The 21,816-nt window shown below is 43.1% G+C and overlaps 1 pseudogene; it reads right to left on the bottom strand.

Moving 5' to 3' along the window:
* Positions 1-17,092: 17,092 nt before the first annotated feature.
* LOC146011589 (5S ribosomal RNA) lies at positions 17,093-17,211 on the bottom strand (annotated as a pseudogene).
* Between the last annotated feature and the right edge of the window lie 4,605 nt (positions 17,212-21,816).

Below are 21,816 nucleotides of genomic sequence, written 5' to 3'. Positions count from 1 at the left end.
ACAGTATAAACAATATAAACAGGTGGAGGAACATGTACAGTCATACAGAAAGTTATTCCGAGGGGACACTGTGTTAGATTATGTGCAAAGGGTTATAGCACAACTAGACAGTGAGGTGTTCATGAATTCATGTGTCAACAGGTGAACCGCTTGAGGAAAGAAACTTTTTAGGCTTCTGGTAGACTTGGTGGGAATAGCCATGTAGCGTCTGCCTGATGGCAGCAGGTTAAACAAGCCATGGCCAGGATGTAGCTGGTCCTTGACTATCTTCGTTGCCCTCTTTTTTGCTCTGGACATGTACAGCTCCTGGACAGAGGGAAGGTATGTCCCGATTATCTTCTCCGCAGTTCTGACTACCTTTTGGAGTCTGCATTTATCTCTCTCGCTAGCGGAGCCGTACCAGACCAGTATTGAGGAGCACAGTACAGACTCCACAATTGCGGAGTAGAAGAGGAGCAGAAGCTTCTGTGGGATGTTGAACTTCCTCAGTTGCCTAAGGAAGAATAGCCTCTGCTGCGCTTTTCCAACAATAGTATCAGTGTTGGGCCCCGATTTAAGGTCCCGGGAGAGTGTGGTTCCTAGGAACTTGAAGGAGTCCACTAGCAACACCACACTGTCAGCAATTGTTAGCGGAGGAACACCAACAGCCTTCTTCCTAAAGTCCACTACCATCTCAACGGTTTTGAGTGGGTTGTGCTCTAGATGGTTGCTGCTGCACTACCGGGCCAATCGGTCAACTTCTTTTCTGTAGGCCAATTCGTCCCCGTCCTTGATAAGGCCAATGACGGTCAGCGAATTTGATTATCTTTACTGATTGCACCTCTGAGGTGCAGTCGTTGGTGTACAGGGAGAAGAGCAGAGGTGAGAGTACACAGCCCTGGGGGGCTCCTGTGCTGATGGACCGCACTTGGAAGGTGAACTCCCCCGCTTTCACAACTTGTTTTCTATCATTCAGAAAGTCCACAATCCAAGAACACATAGCTTCAGGGACTCCTAGGCGGAGTAGTTTGGGGTGGAGGATGTTGGGGATGATTGTGTTGAAAGCCGAGCTGAAGTCGCTTGCATAGGTATCCGGCATATCCAGGTGCTGCAGAATGTAGTGCAGGCCCAGGTTGACTGCATCCTCAACACATCAATTAGATCGGTAGGCAAACTGGATACTTGATGAGATGTGTGGCGGGAGTGCACATCTCATCGCACCCTGAAATTGTACCGTGTGGGCACCTATACACATTGAAAAATCTCACAGTGTATGGCCACAATATCAGATGTCTTCAGCTTCTCATATAAAATCTGTCAGTCAAGATTGCGTCAGAAATCCATTTGTTCACATTCTGCATTCTGGACGTGAAGGCCCCCCCCCCCCAAAAAAAAAAAAAAAATTGAAACGGCATGTGTGAAAATGTACTCAAAAACAGGTGAATACTGACAGGCGAAGCTTTGCCATTTTTTTCGCCTCGTGATAAACTCGGCTGGGACTGAATATTCCCCATATTGTACTAGAGACACTGGGCTGCGACTTTAATTGCAAAGGAAATATATGTATAAATTTGCAGATGAAACACAATGGAACTAGATATAGCTACTTCATACACAGTTCAGACTCATTTACATGCCGATGTACAAATGTCACACATCAAACTTATTAGTGTAATTTAGCAATGTAGTATTGTTATTCCAAGTTTTATTTCTGAAAATAAAATGCACAAATCATATCAATAAAACTATCTAAATAGATGTAATGTTATCAGGGCTGAAACACACATTTACTAACATCTCAAAATGAATATAAAACAATTATCGCCTAGTAAAGTGTTTTAGCCCTTTAGACCAAACATTGATTGAAAGGTTGTTTTTTCCAGCAATTTGTAAGTTATAAAAATTTATGAAAAATGACCTTTGGTTAAAAAAGAAAAAAAAAAAACCATTTGGACAGGGAAAATAAATAAATAAATATGATTCTGCCTCAGAAAGATTTCTTGGAATGGTAGTCACATTACTTTTGGGAAAGTAGATCCTAATATGTAATTACCCACAATGCCGCTTTCCTTGTTCATCTTCTCCTGTAGCCTCTGGTTATGGAGATGAAGATCTGCCAGCTGCTCTCCCAGCTTTGAGGAGTATCTGAAACATAACAACTTATTAAAATCTATCTACAATAAAACACAAAACTGCCTTATTTTTAAAACTCAAAAGATTATGTCAAGTGGCATCATATGAACTGGGGACACTGTATGCCATAATGTGAATTAGGGATAGCGTATGGCATAATGTGCATTGGCAGCCCAACAATGTGACCTCATATAACCTTGTGAACTACAATGGTTCATAAGATAAACTAGGGTACTATTATAGGACATATTAACTAGGGCACTATGGTTCAGAAAATGGTACTATTATGGGCATAAAATGAATGGGTGCCAGACAGTTTCCCGACAGTCGGGATCCCGACATTCAGTACCCAGACGTCGGGGTCCCAACGGCCACCAGCTATTCTCCCTCGCGTGTGTCCACGACCCCAATAGAGGGAGAATAGAATAGGTGGCGAGCATATCGAGCCACCGTGACCGCAGCGTGGAGAGTGCAGCGAAGGGGCACGCTCGGGTCACTCTCCATCAGAGTTGGCGGCCGGAGTGGCTCGCAGAGACGGTCTGTCAGCAACTGGACTGGGACACCTGAGGGCCGCACCAAATGCGGCAACAACAGCAGAGGCTCAGCACGTCTGCAGTACTCCGGCTGGAGTAATCCCAGTTGAGTGGAACCTTCCCCATCCCGGGAACCCCAACAGAACAGGTGGCCACGTATATGTGTAAATATTTTGACCCTAAAACCAGGGAGATCTAGTGGAGTTCCGCAGCTGCAGGGCATTTATAGAGGGACAGTCGCCCTCTTCTTCTTAAGTGGGAAACCAGTGTCCAGGAGTGGTGCCCTTATACAGAGGAGACCCTCCTGCCTAAATATCAGATACTGTCATTTAGTCCAGGACAGACCAAGATTGCTTGGCCCTACCTGCCCAGGAAAAGAGGACCCTCAAGGCAACTTTCCCCACCCAGTAGTACCCAGGATATTGATCCGTAGGAAGGCCTGGCATCACGGGGCCCAAGCTATTGATCCGTATGAAGGCCTGGCATCACGGGGCCCAAGCTATTGATCCGAAGGAAGGCCGGGTTACCCCTTAGGTATGCTATACTGGGGAATTGTACATTAATTTCAGTATACAGGAGGAACCCTAGGCTTGTGGCCAGAGCAATAGTTGGGTACCGTACCATTGGTTCACATGGGGCCAGATTCTCTAAGCTTCAAAAGTTATTAAATGGAGAGTGATAAACGGCCAGCCAATCAGCTCCTACCTGCTATGTTACAGGATGTGTTTGAAAATTGTCAGACAGGAGCTGATTGGCTGGCTGTTTATCACTCTCCATTTTATCACTTTTGAAGCTTAGAGAATCTGGCCCATAGTGTAGATATAACATACCTGTTTAGCAAGAATAAGTAAACTATAAAGTGATTTATGAGAGTAAGTTAGTTATTCACCTGGAGACGTCCAGAGTAACCATGATGTTGTTTGACTGTGTAAGTTTGTCCAAGGTATGTTAAAAGTCTGATTCATGCCAAAATGTGCTGGGTAGGGCATAGTTGTCATGTAAATGCTACTACGCTGAAGTGTTACTAATGATTACAGTGATTTGCACTACTGGCCTCGTGTGAGCAGCATATGGTAGCCCAAGAGCAGGGCCAGATTTCCCACTAGGCCCGTGAGGCACGGGCCTAAGGGGCGGCACCTGCTGGGGGCGGCAACAGTAAGCAGTGGTGTGCATCAGAAGTGCCCCCTTCAGCGTCTGTGACTGTTAGCCGGCTCCAGGGGATCGGGTACTTAAGTGACAGGAGTTTGCACTTCCGGCGCTGGGTACTTAATCCCCGACGCCGGAAGCACAAACTCCTGTCACTGACATTACAGGGCTGCCTCTCCCTTGGTGTTTAGCACCCGATCCCCGGCACCGGAGAGATGCAACCCCGTGATGCCTCTCCGCTAATGGAAAGACACAGTGCTGGAGCCGCCCTGATGCTGAGGAGGGAGCTTTGCACCACCAGGGAGCTGAAGACCTGCAGCCCCACGCAGTTGAAGTTACAGTACCTGCGCTGCTGAAGGTACTGTATGCGCTGCTTTCTGTGCACTCCCTCACTATAATAGGCAGGGGGGGGGGCGCGGCGGCAAATAATGTGGTGCCTAGGGCCGAGACTTAAATCCGGCCCTGGCCAAGAGTGTGAATTCTGCATTTGCTGAGTAGTAAGCAATAAATCTATATCTGTTCTTTAAATCTCACCCGACTGTTGCCTCTTCAATACCCCGGATAAAGATCTGAACCTGACCGTGCACATCACACTAATACTGGGCACCACATTGTAATTTGACATATCCTTTTCTGTTTTTTTTATTTATTTTGCTGTTCCCACTGTTTGTCAGAAAGATGTCTCTCAGTTTATTAACATGCAGGTGTCAGTTTTGCTTCTCCTATACGGCCCTACATCATTAGTCAATATACATCCGTGCTACCATGCACAGTATATTCTCAAGTTTATAGCCCTCAGCACACCTGTTTTTTTGTAATATCCTGTGTTAATGTTATTCTTTTAGTAGCGTAGTGTAGCTGGGCGCCCTGCTAATATGTGCCTTTATACTTACTCGGCAATGAACCATTGTGTATTATCACAGCTCCTGAACAAGTTACGTAAGTTACATAGTTTACGTAGCACAGTTTCTGAACAAGTTACGTAGTTTACGTAACTTACGTAGTTTACGTAGCCAGCATAGTGGTGTATTTGTATTCTCAATACACCACTACGCAAACTACATAATGGGCGCCATGATAATACACAAGTACCATGTTCTCTTATTATGTTTGTCTAAAAATCAATAAAAACTATTGAATTTAAATAAAAATTAGTGGAGCAGTACACTTCACCTATAACGCCTTTACTTTTCTCTCGCACCTCACAGAAGTATGCAGGACATTTAGTGATGTTCAGCTCATGCATTGTATGGGTTTCCTGATTATTTAACTTATTAGGTAAAGGCTCCATAATTGCTAGACCACTTACCCTCAATATAAAATGTTGTATTATTTGCAGGTATTACCGAGAAATACGTCAAGTGCTATTTGAGAAATCTCTGCATTTTCACATTATCAGCACCAGTAGAGAGCACGGTACTCTTTACTTAGAAGGGCGCCCATCTCGGCCATCTCGGGCATTGAATGCACTAAAAAATCATGTGCGATGCGACAGACGAGATGCCCGAGATTTCCCATAGGGAACAATGTTAAATGTCTCAATTGACCCGATTTTCCTGTTCAATGCCTCAATTGACCCGATTTTTCCATAGGAAACAATGTTAAATGGGCCACAGAGGCCAAATAGGCACCCTGAAGTGAATAATGGCCACCCGAATTGTTAACGCCACCCCACGATCAACGTCAACCCGAAGCGTGGCGAGCGCAGCGAGCCCACGAGGGGCGGCGGTACGCGTCCTACGACCTTTTCATACCCCCACTATCCACGTCGGCGTGGAGTCGAGAATAGAAAGTGTGGCGAGCGCAGCGAGCCACCGAGCCCGAAGCGTGGCGAGCGGACGCGGATACCTTCACAGGTATCCGCGTCCCCTCGCGGGCTTCACAGCTGTCCGCGTACGCTTCGGGCTCGGTGGCTCACTGCGCTCGCCACACTTTCTATTCTCAACTCCACGCCGACGTGGATAGTGGGGGTATGAAAAGGTCGTAGGACGCGTACCGCCGCCGCTCGCCACGCATCGGGTTGACGTTGATCGTGGGGTGGCGTTAACAATTCGGGTGGCCATTATACACTTCAGGGTGCCTATTTGGCCTCTGTGGCCCATTTAACATTGTTTCCTATGGAAAAATCGGGTCAATTGAGGCATTGAACAGGAAAATTGGGTCAATTGAGACATTTAACATTGTTCCCTATGGGAAATCTCGGGCATCTCGTCGGTTGATCGCACCCGATTTTTTTAGTGCATTCAATGCCCGAGATTTTTTACTAACGATGCCCACGATCAAAATCGTGGGCGCCCTTCTAAGTAAAGAGTACCGAGAGCACTACACCTTCCAGTGCTTAGAAAACGGAAATATCACGCTATTTCATTAGTGGTCATGGAGATTAACTGAAGCTGTGCACCCAGCGAGATTAGGACAACAGGATATACAATAGCCAATTCCGGCTGAGACGGCAGGCTAGCATTGCGCAATGTCAGACAGACACACTGGATGATATTTAGATTTTGTCATTCCAACCTGTCAGAATCATCAAAATTGTTCCGAATATTCTCTAGTGTGTACCCAGCTGAATAGATCAGAATTTCCATATGTAGACCATTACTATTAAATCAAAGCTGGAATGGCAGGAGGAGGGAATTTTTACCCCAGAATACTAGTATAGTCGCTCTTGCTGCATTATATAATGGGCAAATCATTTAGGTTAAACAGACAAATGACTAATAGGAATAATTATGACCCTAACAATTAGTATCATACTGACCTACCTGTTGAGGCTTTTCATTTCTAGGTGTTCCATAACTAGCACAGTGCCAGATGCTGGCTGATCTATAACCTTCATGGGTTTGGGAACCTTTATGGTTTCCGTTTGGTCAATTGCTTCCAGGCTAGCTTTCTCTCCCTCAAACATCTTCCGTGCCTAAGAAGAGACAGAGAAATGTTTGTTGGTAATATTGTACCATAATACAATCTGTTAAGGTATTTGTCCAAAACATACAGGCTGTTCATTGTTAGGATTAATATCTAATCCTCAACTATTCTACATATCGCCATCATGTAGGAGAGATCTGTATAATGATGCCCATACACATATGCGTTCGGATGCAATGCGACATCCCAATACGATGTTTCATTGCATCAGATCGCATCTTATGGTGCCCAATTGCTTCTTTCCAGTGCCCAATGTCACATGTCACCTGTGATGCCACATGGGGTGCGGGAAGAAAAAAAAAATATTTAAACACTAGGTGGCAAGGGCGTAACTACCATAGGTGCAAGGGGTGCAGCTGCTATGGGGCCCAGAGCTGAAGGGGGCCCATCTTTGCTGTCTAAGTAATATGTTTTACATACATTTATCACCATCAGTTGCTAAATAGGGGGCCCTTACAAACTTTTGCTATGGGGCCCATGAACATCTAGGTACGCCTCTGCTAGGCGGCCCTCTGATGGCTGAGAGAGCTCTCAACCAATCAGAGGCCTCACATTCAGGTGGCCACTGATTGGCTGATTGAGCCAGTGTTTTTAAATTGTTTTTTTTTTTTTTCAAATTCTGCCACCAGCCCTCATGTACAGCACTGCGCTACACTGCTGCCCGCTGATCGACATTTCAGTGGCCGGCCTGCGTATTGTGCCAGGGGGCCATTTGATGTGCATACAATCCCTCTATTTATCACACAGATGCGGTTGAAATCGAAGGATTGTATGCAATACTACCCTCATTTTGTGTGTGCCATAAGTCAACTTTAATCTGCCATCATACAATATATTTAATAAAAGTGATTACAGCACACTACAAGCTGAAAACTCTGCTTTTCCACATATGCCCACAACCAGATACTAGGAATGTGCTAATCAGCAGAATAACAGACTGGGATAGTACAGCCTCCAAGTCATCTCTCTAGTCTACAATCACTACTACCAAACTGGTAATTAGTTGCAAAATAACAATATAAAAGTTAACAAGATCATCAATACAACACAGTAGTCACCAGGCATATTATATATTACTTATACAGTAATTGTATTATTTAAGCATGCAAGTCTCAGCACAATGAAACAAGGATTGCTTATTTACTGTAGTTCAATTCCAGTTGCACATCCAATGCCCCACAAAATAAAATAAAGGACAAGTGATGTTTAAGTGCATAAAATATGGTTATTGCAATGCAATATCATTACATATCTCCAATTGCAGAATTACTACTGCAGCTCAGAGCACTGCCTAGACCACAGATGTATTTAAACTACTACTACCAGACTGCCCTGCAGGAAAGGCTGGGGCATGTAGTACTTCCATAACGTCTGTAGTGTAACCTTATAAGTTGACTATGTTGAAGCTTAGATATCTTACAATAGATCCATTAACTTGTTATTAACAATCATTATTAATTTAACGATCCACAAAACCTCGGACTTGTGGTTGATCTTGACATAGACGCGACCCTTGTCAGTGTCATAGCTTTGACCCTGGCTGATGCAGCCTCCTCCAGAGTGGCCAGACGGCTTCACCTGCGAGCAGTTAAGTTCCTTCTTCAGCAAAGCTTCCATGCTGTTATCACACTGCGGCTGCCCGTGACAGATGTGTCTGCGCAATGATGCATTCCACGTGCGTTCCAGCTGGGCCTTACTAGCTCGTAGTGCGCCGAACACTGGCCTCTAGTGTACGCTCCGGGAACTGATTTGCATAGGAAAAAATAATAATAATAACGAAGGTTGTATTTATTTAGCAAGCAGCTAGTGATCAGTACGTTTAAATTATTTCCCAGGCGGTGGGCTGTACAGGCGATGCTAGAAGCTGCAGCTGGCATCACCCTTGTCAAAATATTGTTTAACTACTGTATATCAGTTGTAAAACGCTGCCAAATTTAGCAATTCACAAAAGCTCCCTAAACCAGTGGTTCCCAAACTGTGGCCCTTATTCAGATCTGATCGCAGTACACATTTGGGTACTTGTGTAGTTTCATGGCGCCATGTGTCTGAGTCCCCTTGCGGGGCTCGCTTCGCTCGCCCCCGCTGCGGGCTCGCCACGCTATTTAAAATCAACTCCATGCCAACATGGATAGTGGAGGTATTAACTATCCATGTTGGCATGGAGTGAAGTTACTTTTTTGGACATATTTCGTGGTGAGCGTACACCCGGAAGTAGCACGGCGCCAGCACAAGTACCCACATTTGTTTGGAAAATGGGCAAAACCATGTGCACTGCAGGTGGGACAGATGTAACATGAGCAGAGTTAGATTTGTGTGAGTTATTTTGTTTCTGTGCAGGGTAAATTCTGGCTGCATTATTTTTACACTGCAATTTAGATTTCAGTTTGAACACCCCCCACCCAAATTTAACTCTCTCTGCACATGTTACATCTGCCCCACCTGCAGTGCACATGGTTTTGACCATTTTCCAAATAAATTTGTACTGCAATCGGATCTGAATAAGGGCCTGTGTGCCTAGGAATCCTGGGGTAGAAAAATAGACTGTGCAGACAAGATTATAGTGCAGATACAGTACAGATCCATAATATATAGATTTAAAAAAATGTTTTGCTTGCCATGCGATTCAATCCTAATTTATTGAATCAAGTTCTTAAATGCAAGGCAATTGCACCGTGTGTACACCCACTTATGTCTCATGAAGTTGAGTGATTTTTATTTTCCTACTGCACAAGCGTCTGTGTTGCACTGCACTTCCATCCAGAGTCTGTGTGCGCAGTCACAGTTGTAATTGACATGTATGATGTGGTGGATGTTAAATCCGGATAGGAAGGCTTAGAGACTAAACTCTTTGGTGGTACCATGTGGGTACCTGGACTGTGACATTGTGCTCGCCTTCATCTGGAAGATGTTACCTGTGTTCAACATCCACCACCTAATGAACGATCACAAACACCTTGGGTGAGATTTAATAGGATGAGAGATTCAGAAAGTGAGAGATTTGGTGAGAAATCTCCAGTTTTTTAAAGCGGCAATCATTTACACTGCAATACCAGTTTGATTTTGCAGTGTAAATGCCGCTTTAAAAAAACTGGAGATTTCTCACCAAATCTCTCACTTTCTGAATCTCTCATCCTATTAAATCTTACCCATTATGTTTTAAGGCCTCAGACATGCATTCCTTTTTATGTTTTTTTTGTTGTTGAGGATATTTTGAAGTGAGGAAGGAGATATGCCTTTATTTGATGAGAACACACAAATAAACCAAGCCTAGGAGAGGCCTACATCTGGTACAGGTTTTTTTTAGCATTCGTACGGCTGATTTTTTTAAATATTTCTTTATGTTACTCACGGATGTGCACCATGAGGGCTCTGTGACATTTTTTTTTTTGAGGTTCGCTGAGGATCAAAAAATGTATTTGGGGAAGGCAAGAGAAACATCACCATCAAATAAGTGTGAAAATTGGGATTCTATTGGGTTACCACCAAGCGATTCTTCTATGCCATCTAATGGCAGGTGGTGGAGGGGTGGGGGCGGCAATTGAATAAGCTTAATATGTATGTTGGGGAAATGGAGACAATGTGATTCATTGACTACAATGACAGGTAACTGACAGCAAAATAATCCTTTATCCGATTCTGCGTTGCTGCAACACAACAACAAATAATCAAGTAGCTTTGCTCTTGCACACACTGTATTGTACTGGAAAGGGTTAAAATCCTAACAAATGTTCACATGTACTTATTGGCCCTTGAGGATTTTGTTGAAATTGTTAGAACCTTTTGTAAAATGTTTTGTGCTTGAATGCTATATCCACTGTCCCTACTGGACTCAAAGATCATCATGCCTTATAACTGATTGATTACGTCTCTGAGGAAGCCGCCGAGTTCTTACAGGCGGAGAAACGCGTCAGTTCTCATTGTTACAATTCTGGTACCAGTTTTCACTTTGGACAAAGGACTTCCTGGATTGCGGACCCAGATATGGCTGGAATCTGAAATAAGCCGGGGACTGACAATCTCTACAACTAACCAGGTGGCCACCTGTCTATTCATAATTGTGCATGCATGGAAGGACAATCAATGTGGTAATTATATCACACAAACCTTTCACTCAAATATATCCCTGCTTTCATGTGCAGTGTGCTGTTGCTAAAAATACTAACAGGAACATTTTTTTTGCTCTGCATAATACTTACAATCGAATCGAACAAATATTAACACCGTGAGGGATAATTCCACTTTCCATCATCCAAATTGAGCCTTGCTTCGTTTTATATTAGTTGTGGTATTATTAATTTATCCATTATCTATTATTTGGTGTATTGTTGCTTTATTCATTTTTTATGATTTCAAATTAAATTTATTATTTTTAATGCTATAATGATGTATAGTGAATGATGTTATACTATGTTATTCAGTGGAAAGGTCTGTTCGTGACCAAATTATAGTACAATCAAAACTGGTTTATGAGCCCAATTATCCAATTTTATATGTCATATTTTATTAAATAATTTTTTACTATAGAGTATTGAGATATACCTTATAATAAATAAAATACACATTTTTTCATCATAACGCAGTGTTTTGTTCTTTCCTGTTGTTCCCATCCTAAATTGTGGCCAAGTATCCACAATTATTCACTGCTGCTTTGATTGAAAACAATTGACTACAAATCCCAGGTGGTCCCTTAAGCGCGCCACCATCTGTTTTTCTTTCATGCCTTATCACTATTGCAGATCATTTTATTCTTGATGGCAGAATTTGTTTCCTCAAAGTGATCAAATAATGGGATACATACAATATATCAGCATGCATTCATGACGGCGGTGGTCAAAAGACCGAATCGGGCATTCCAATATGGAAAATACCAACAGGGATCATGGACTCTATCTATTTCATGGACAGGTATTGGCTATTTCTTCGTTATTTATCAATTAAGAAGGAAAGGTTCTGTGTGGCATTAGCATTAGCATTTAGAAGCTGTTGCTGTGAACCCACAACATGCAATCTAGGGTGCTCTCAATACAAGTGAAAAAGAGCATGCTTAGGGGTAAATTCAATTTTCGGCAATAATTTACCACAGGTTAATTGATCCCCTGTGAGCTCAGCAATGTAAAAAGGGACATACACAGAAGAAAGTAGTGGTAGATCAGTGGTTCTCAAACTCTATCCTCAGGACCCCACACAGTTCCCGTTTTCCAGGTCACCCGACAGGTACACTCATTACTGACTGACACATTTTAAAAGATCCACATGTGGAGCTAATTATTTCATTTGATTCTGTGAGGGAGACCTGCAAAACATGCACTGTGTGGGGTCCTGAGGACCGACTTTGAGAACCTGAGTGGTAGATAATTACAGGATCCTTTCCATAGTGAAGGAAACCCCTCTACATAACCAACTAAGTAAATTACACTCTCCAGGAGGTATGCAAATCATTATCCAATGGTGCAGATCATTCATAAGCTTTAATAATAGATAGGCCAGGTTAGATTGTGCACCCCTCCCACACCCTCCCTCTCCCCCACCAATGTTTCATCATGGCTTCAAATGGCACAGGATCACTAGTGTTTATAGATGATGTGACAGAAGCAGTGACCTGTTTGTCAATAGCCACTCAGGGGCAAACGCAGGATTTTCAGAAGGGGGTTTCCAGAGAAGCGGAGCAAAGCACGAAGATGGACACTAGATGGACCAGTATATGCCGGGTCAGTTAAAGTATTATAGATAGACCAAATGTAATAATAATAATAATAGATAAATACATATATATATATATATATACACACATACATACATACATACATACATACATACATACATATATATACATACAGGGGCATCAACAGCAGTGTAGACCCCTGGGCATAGCAATGTATTAGGGCACCTACCGATCCTCCAGCAGTAGGGGTGGGGGAAGCTGTGATGTCCTGCGGGTGGTAGGGGGTATTATATCAAACGCTCAGCATGTAGGGCCTGGATCAGTAATTTCCACTAATTACCCCTTAACTGCACAGATGGTGGGAGAAGGGGGCATTGGGCTGAATGAATGGGCCCTGATACATAACTTCCAGGCTGTTAGAGGATGTTTAATATGCAGAGGAGGGGGGTATAGTGGAGTGGGCTTATTATTCATAATTTGGTGGGAGGACAGCTTGCTTGACTGCAGATATCTCCAGTTTCCAGAAATAGATTTCTTAGATTTTAATGGAATTAAAAACTAGAGAATCCCACCTACCAAATGGTATTGGGACTAGGGGATCAGAGTTCAGGAGGCAGAGCAATCTGCCAATGAGAATATAAAACTACATACCAGGTGTGTGGAGCTGGAGCAGTAACCAGCTACTGGAAGACTGATATCTCTGGTTCTGGGCACAGTAGAGACAAGCTTCTAGTGTCCATCAAAGGGGGAGAGTCCAATCTTTTGGAATATACCCTCAGAAAAACTCTAAGTCAGACAGAACCTGAAATATCTGACTGGGAAGAGCAATTAACAGGCTTGGATGGGGACCACTGTTTTGAAGTCAGATATCTCCGGTTCCCAAGGGCCGATTTTTAAAATTCTTGTACCCATGGAAAGAGGGGACCCTCAGCTTTCAGCCTAGGGCCCTTAGACTCCTGAGGGGGTTTCTGGGTACTCAGAAACCCCCCCTGCGTGCGCTACTGCCACTGAACCTGTGTAATTAATGAGGGTGACAAATTAAACTGAGATAGTACGGTAAGCCTACCCATGAAAAAAATAAAAATAAAGACAGTAAAAGCTTGGCAAAGCATAACAAAAAAAACAACAACAACAACACTTGGTGATGTCCATGTGTCCAAGATATCTAGCAATTAGCCATGCAAAGGATTCTCCAAGTAATAACAATGAAAAATGTATTTATTTATGGTTATGTTAATGATTTAAATTCCTTAACTTTCTATACAATATTTTTGTTTAGCCCCTTGAATTACATTTTAAAGTTTGCATTCCGTTGCTTTATTTCAAATCCATTGTGGTGGCGTATAGAAGGAAAATTATGAAAAAAACTGAGCCAGTGTACAAATATATATATATATATATATATATATATATATATATATATATATATATACATATATATACAATTAACTGTAGGGGTGCATGAAAAAATGATGGTCACCTTTGCATAAAAAAAAATATATATCGTTTTTGATATTTGGATACTAAAATATTCCTTATGAGATAAGCAAGATAGATAATGTTTACAACAATGGGCATCTCGGCGATTTTTAATTTGGACAGTAAATATTTTATTAACAGACTATCATGCTGCTCATTTCAAGACTATGTACAATATAAAAGTGAATCTGCGAAGCAAAATAAATGAGGACATTGGACCCACTTATTTAGCACAAAGGGAAGCACTTTGACCACTAAGTGCTAACATAAAATGTTTCTAGTCGAAGTGTGAGACTGGAGAAGTGTTTAGGATTTTGCTAGAATTATTAATACAAAACAACCATTGAAAGCACTCTGAAATGAAAGCATAGTAGATTTGACATAAATAAAATGGCTATAGTTTGAGTAAAATCATGTTATATAGTGAAATAAAAATAAGTAAATGCCATTTTATTAAATATAAATATCAAGATGTAGTAATAGAACCAAAAAACAAAAGCAGAACAGGTGTTGTATGATCATCATCTGTTATTTTCCATAGATAAACTGTAAAGACAAATTAAAAAAATAAATAAATGTTAATTATGGTGATTTACATATAACATTTTTATAAATATACTTCAACGAGAAAGCAATACTGCTGCTATATATAAACACAAGGGCACATAATACAAATAAATAGAGACAAATGTTTACATAAAGATAGTAACATTACAAAATATTTATACCAATTATAAAATCTTTGGCTGTAATGGCTCTAATGGTGTGTACACATGGTGATGGTGTGTATACTGGTCATCCCATTGGACGACGCAGGGAAAAACCTGTGGGTACACACTGAGCGTATAAAATATACTGTTCTGATCCATGTCAGAGCAATATATCATCCAATTAATCGACTAGTGTGTACCTGGCTTTAGTACCCGGGATCCAGATAATGTTTTATAGCTTGATGGGGGTTCATTTAATTTGGTGAATAATAGATTGTTTCACTTGTACCCGTCATTGACTGACAGAAGATTATAAAACAGCTTTACATGGAAAGGCCGGTTCATAATGAATATTTGCTTTGCTTATTTCTGCACAAACACATGCAAATTCTGTTAACTTGTCAGTAATAAATAATTTTTATGGTACATTAAACTTTTTAAATCCCCTGCTTCTAGCTACATTTCCCACAGACAGATTTAAATATAATTCCTAAGAGTATTGGAATCATAGGTGCCGATTCTGTGGGTGCTCAAGGGCCCGAGCACCCACGGAAATTGATGAGCACCCACGGGCCCGAGTCCCGCTGCTGGGCTGCCATATTAACTTGCTAATTTGCGGCTGCAGCACCCACATTGCCACCTGGGAAACAGTATGCCGGGAAGAGTGTATTCTGTCCGCGGAGTACCTGCACTGTGGGAGCATTTATGTACCTGCACTGTGGGAGCATTTATGTACCTGCACTGTGGGAGCATTTATGTATGTGGAACTCTGTTGCCGTAATTTGAATATTGGAGACCACTGTGCTCCATAATATAAATTGGTATTATTTTGTGGCCACCCCCCTTGCCCCTCTCAGGGGCGTAACTAACTATTCAGCGCCCCCCCCCCCCCCGCCGCACGTTTATTCGGCGCCCCCCACCTAACCTGCCCCCCCTTTTACCCGCGGTCTGCGTCGTCTCGCCCGGCTCTCTGTCGGGACCTTACTGACGTCACGGTCCCGGCCAGCTCCTGCTGCTACAATGAAAACGGACTCTTAGAAAATGGCTGCCCCCATACTGCAGACAGAAAACTGTCTGCAGTATGGGGGCAGCCATTTTTTAATTGTCAGTTTTCATTGCAGCAGGAGCCGGCCGGGACCGTGACGTCAGGAAGGTCCCGACAGAGAGCCGGGCGAGACGCAGACCGCGGGTAACTATAGCCCCGCAGCCCCCCCGGCGGCGCCCCCAATTTCTCTGCACCCCCCCGCCACCGCGGGGGCTGCGGAGCTATAGTTACGCCACTGGCCCCTCTATATTTTTGGCTTGAGCACCCACCAGCAAAAACATACATCGGCACCTATGATTGGAATGCCTTATTGTTAATCCAGAGTGTTTAGGGTGTAATGTTATTGAGCTCTACAAATATCCCAAGAATGTAAAATGGGACAATAGTTAATTTTAACATTATATAAACAATACTATGTTGGATCCTATCTTCCTGTGATAAACATTATTAGTGCTATTATAGCTAATTATATGCTGGAGGACACTTAGATCTCCACATCGCCCCTTGCACACCTAGAAGCCTCCAAAACAACACCAGCCGGAGCACCCGGAGCTCCACGGCACTGATGGTGCCCGGTGACATCATCATCAGGTGCCCACCGGGAGTCCAACTAGCGCTGTGTAGTAGCTCCGGAGAGAGGACCCCCTAGTACCCTGGCCGATCGGTGATGGGGGGAAAAGGACACCGTGGGACTAGTCATTCAGCGAGTTACCTACTTTGACACTAGCGAGCAGGACTATATGCTCAATAAGGTATCGTCAGTGGGTTTGTGCACTACAGGTAGTCGACTCGGGATGCCAGCTCCCTGTAACACATACCCCCTGCCCCATTTCATCTTGATACACTTGTGTGGCACGGCTCATTGACTTATTCCCCACTCCTCCAACTGGCCAAATGGTTATCTAATATTGCAAGCTTGCGCATTAGTGTCGTTTGTCTTTTTTTTTTATAAATGCACATTTATTCACTTTATCCCTCTCTCCTTACTGTGTCACATTGTTGAAAAAAATTTGAGTCTGGAGGTGACTCGAAAGGGAACCCGACAAGGCTTTTTGGGGCACACTTATAAATAATTGACAAAATATATAATGCGAATGTAATGATGTCTACATATTAAAACGTAACTTTTAATGGTACACCATTTAAGATAAAGGTATGGTCCCTCCACTTCGAGGGAAAAGAGTCAAAAGAAACCCAAACTAATGATAGGTTTATGAATACGTACAGCGAAAATTATTTTATACATCAACTGTTCCTCTTGTAATACAATATATTGACATATGGACAATTGTTAGTCATGGAGGAAAATGACAGTTGTGATGGCGCAGGACACACCTCCCTAGGTGCTGAGACGATGTGAAAAATTGAAGGAGTGAAAGGAATGCTGGGGGACAGAAAATATGGAATTGGAAGAAGGGGTAAAAGGGATGGCAATTAGGCTTAACTCTCACCGCGCATTAACCTCTACTGATATGATAGATTACAGCACCGACTATTCCCTGTTAGTTCCCCAGACAGGTACTGGGCCGGCCCACCACTGTTTAGCTTCTGGGTTCGGATGGTACCAGGCGCTTTCAGTGGGGTATGGCTGTAAATGGAATAATTAAGAGAGTAGCGCTGGTGGGAGTAAGCGTAGGAGTGAAAAAAAGGGGGGGGGGGATGAATGTACCCTCGGTCCAATGAAAGATAGTGTTCTAGGTGTCAGGAATTAGAAGTTCTGATCACCTGGTTCACACCGGGGTTTGTTTACACACTGTTTATTGAACAGAACAATTTCGGTTCGATCCACGATTGGGTTTCTGCAGAGGAGGTTCTGTTTGGGGGTAGTAGCCACCCTGAGACAGTCTCCACACCCTGTGATAGTCTCATAAATTATGCAATAATGGCCACCAGGTTCACAGAAAATACTGTTGTGGGGTTAAATAGCAGACAGTACAGTGATATCACAGGATAGACTGGTTTAGGTTTAAGATATGGCAGCAGGCGATATAGAGTCACATATATTTCTTAATCAAAGGTAGAGAAAATGACAATTAAACATCCTGTTAAACACCAAAATTAGCAATCAATAATATTAGGTCAAACAAATGGCCCGTGCATAGCATATATATATATATGCCGATATTGGATATCAGGGAAACAAATCAGCTGATGTCTAAGCAGGTTGAGGCTCAGCTGGAACAGCATACACATATACACTGCTTGAACCACCAGGTTCACAAAAAGATTAATTATAATACTGTTGGCAGGCGATATAGAGTCACATATATTTCTTAATCATAGGTAGAGAAAGTGACAATTAAACATCCTGTTTAACGCCAAAATTAGCAATCAACACTATTAGATCAGACAAATGGCCCGTGCATAGCATATGTGTCGATATTGGATATCCGGGAGACAAATTAGCTGCTGTCTATGCAGATTGCGGCTCTGCTGGGACAGCATGCACATATATACCGCTTAAATATGCATCAATCACTCTACACAGAGACGGCGTGTAAAATAATGATAGTATTGAAGGCTCACTGGTATTAATAAATAAACCCGGTGCAGACGCACTACGTAACCAGTGCTGAGACTGGTTACTGCTGTTTGGCGGAGGGATGTCCACTCGTAAGGCGGCCGGGTGTCTAAAGTGGAGGCGCATCGACAAGTGATCACCCTGGGGTGGGGGATGGCAGGGAATGTCCCCCTTCGATGGGGGAGCTGGCAGGCTCAAGCCTGCTTTACCTTGCTGCTGGTGGAGCGCAGCGGGTGCCGGAGCGGCGTGTCCGGGATGAGACGGTGAAGAGGGAGTCCTCGGGGAGGTGTGTCCTGCGCGTCAGACACGTGTTTCGCTTGACGCTTGGTCACTGACGCGTGTCACATTGTTACCCATGAGCATCCATCTATTGACCAGTGTAATAACATCACTTACAGGGATTTTTCATTTCTCATTTCATACCAATCCTTGGTTCAAAAGTGGGCATACACACTATACAGCCAGCAGATATTTCTTATTTCCAGATAAAGAAGGCGAGCGCAGAGCTAAAATAATACTTTCATTACTAAACTTTGTGAGCGTGGACCTCTCCAGCTTGGCAGCCCCTTCAAACACCCCTATCTTGAGCGCTGACATACTATATCTCAAAGTTCAGAAACAGACAGAGGGTTGACAGATGACTGACAGCGAGAGATGGGATGAGAGAAACAAGGGTGACAGACAAAAGCAAGAGAGATAGATGGGGCAAAAATTAGGTGGTTTGGAAAGGGAAAAAATAAACAGAAATGCTGTCGTGGGGGAAGGTCTTCCAAGGAGGTTTCCATGTGCGGTCTTAGCTACAACTCAGTTAACCTATTTTGCCTTCAGTACATAGGTGCAGGTAGTAGGCACAATCCTTTACATTGATGCCTATAAGATGACATACACAAATATGCAAGTTACTGTTACACTGTCTGAACTGGTGCTACTACCCAACCACTATCCATAAGCTTAGTGCAATCTCTGAAACAGCTCACCTTATTGGGATGTGGTGTGGGAAGTACTTCCAAGGTGGCTTCAAAGCGCTGACTCCGGAGTGTCACAAGATCTTCTACTAAATTTCATAAGTAAGTTGCCATATCCTTATGTGGTTGGTGCTTTTGTTTGCAGCAGGACCTATCAAGTGACATAAATGAGGAAGAGGGAGAGAGGTTACGTTTAAACAGCAAAGCTCTGTCAACTGACTGCATTCCACAAACTTTAATCATTAAGGTTGCTTACCATCCTGAATGCTGAAATGCCAGCCTTCAGAATGGTGGCTTTCAAGTACTGCCTCTGCTGCACTGCGCCAGAATGTATTCTGGGAAAATGAATCCATATTATCTTTTACATATGTAAACAAATTATCTTAAGCGTTTAAACAGCCCTAAAATGACATGACATAATTATGAATATGAGAAAAAATGTATATGTAATGTATATATTTAGTGGCAATGGTGATAATAGTAACCAATAATACTGGAGAATTGCTTGCTCTCAGAAAATTAATGGAAACCGTGTGTGGTCCTTTAAAACATATGTGTAATGTATACCAAAATTAAGGCAATAAATTAGAAGGAATACTACTAATAATAATAATAATAATTATCTTGCATCATATATAATAAAACATTATTCGTAACCCATAATACTCATGAACTAGAGCTTGAGGAAGATGCAATAAAGTCCTAATATAGGGCTCAATACAACAATAAATGGAGCTTGGGAAAGTTCAAAACACCTCTTAAGGCCCGTATACGCTGGGCTATTTTGAGCTGAAAGTCACTCAAACTTGGTGTTTTGAGCATCTTTCAGCTCAAAGCCGCCCAGTGTGTATGGCCCGGCGATGAACAGTGATGCGCGCTTCCACATCATCGCCTGGAAAGCCGTTCATCTGCTTGTATTACCAGTGCTATGCAAAGCCGTCCACCCGCTGCTGACAGCGCCAGGAAGGGGGAAAGCCACTCAGTGTGTATGCACTTAGTGGTGTCCCCCTCCCCCCTCAGCGATGACCGCTTTCATTGCTGGGGGGAAAGTCGCTCAGTGCATACACGATAATGGTCATCGATGTCTATACACGATGGGCAAAATCGCCCAGTGTGTATGGACCTTTGGTGTTGAGCTGTGAAGCCGGCGTCCTGGCTAGTATGATGGGAACTGAGGAATTATTAAAATGACAAAAGCAGTTCCTTTTCAGGATGAGTGAATACTCACTGCACTGAGCACAGGTGGCTTTTTGGCTGCTGGCTGGTATCGGGACTGGCAGTAGGTAGTTGGGAACCCACTTAGGTCAACACTAAGGCCAGTATTCAATGCCTCAGATTCAGGGTTTTTTTCAGTGAATCTGGCAATTCGCTGGGTTAACGGCAAATTTTCTGTTAGAAAAAACAATTCGCCATATTCAATGGAGGCAATTCGCCACAAATGAACAGCGAATGTCTGCCGATTCGCCGTAAATGATTCTCCACAATTCGCCTGTGGCTGTGCAGGGGCTCCCAGCAGCATTAGTGCGCTCTCCGGCCGGGACTCCGCTCCATCCCCTGCAGTGGCAGTGTAGCCACAGAAGCAGGGGAGAGCAATTCATCATGGGGGTCAATTTTCGCCGTCAGGGGCTGAGAGCAGTTGAATACAGGCTGCCGGCGAATCTCCCAGCAGAGAGAATCCAAGGCGAAAGGGCAGCGAATCCTGCACAGGATTCACTGCCGCCCACGACCCCCTGCCATTGAATACTGGCCTAAGGGGTATATTCTATGCCCTTTGGCGAGTTGTGACAGCAAACAGTGCCGGTAGCTCACCGTCACAGCTTGGGGGCCAGCCCCCCCTGCACTCACTGTTTCCACCTCACTGTTTTTTTTTCCCGGCGTGGTGGAAACGTCGAGTGCGGCCGTCAAAATGTCGAGGTTCGGCGCTATATGCAGAGGCCTTGCTGCATTAGCAGCGAACCTCGCCGTTTAAGGGAATTTTCATCAAAGGATGGTGGATATTCCCCCGGAACATAAAATAGGGTGAGCGGTCGGCGAGGGAGTTAGATGGCGGGGATGGCTTGTTTTCACAATCCTCACCAAAAACAAGCCACCCTCACTGCAGAAACCCCCTCGCCGGCAGCATTGAATACCGCCCTAAGACGTGTATGGAACTTTCCCAAGCATCATTTATTGGAGCATTCAGCCCTATATTAGGACTTTATTGCATCTTCCTTAAGCTCTATTTCATGAGTATCACGGGTTATGAATAATGTTTTATGATATATAATGGAAGATAATTATTATCATCAAGATTATTTGTATGCCTTATAATTCACTGCCTTCATTTTAGTATACATTAAACATATGTTTTAAAGGACCACAAACGGCTTCCATTCATTTTGCAAGAGCAAGCAATTCTATAGTATTATTGATACTATTACCACCATTGCTACTAAATATATACATTTGTCTTTATTAAGTTACAACCCAAACTGTTTTTCCCAGACGCTGTGATCTAGATTCCTTTTTCTCTTCTTGTGACTTGATAATGTCTATAATGTGACTATATGGTGGGGACTGCCAATCCCTTTGATGAAATGCATCAGGGAAAACTTTATATGTATATTAAAAGAATGTAATTATTACTATACGAAGTGCCAGGAGGAACAGTGTCCCAGGACACTCATTGTGCAGAATTCCGAATATATAATATCTAAATAAAATCATTTCAAATCT

This window comes from Crinia signifera, chromosome 6 (assembly GCF_055691185.1).
Source record: "Crinia signifera chromosome 6, ASM5569118v1, whole genome shotgun sequence".
Lineage (NCBI taxonomy): Eukaryota > Metazoa > Chordata > Amphibia > Anura > Myobatrachidae > Crinia > Crinia signifera.
Note: the sequence above shows the minus strand (reverse complement) of the source record. Positions and strands in the feature narration are given on the sequence as shown.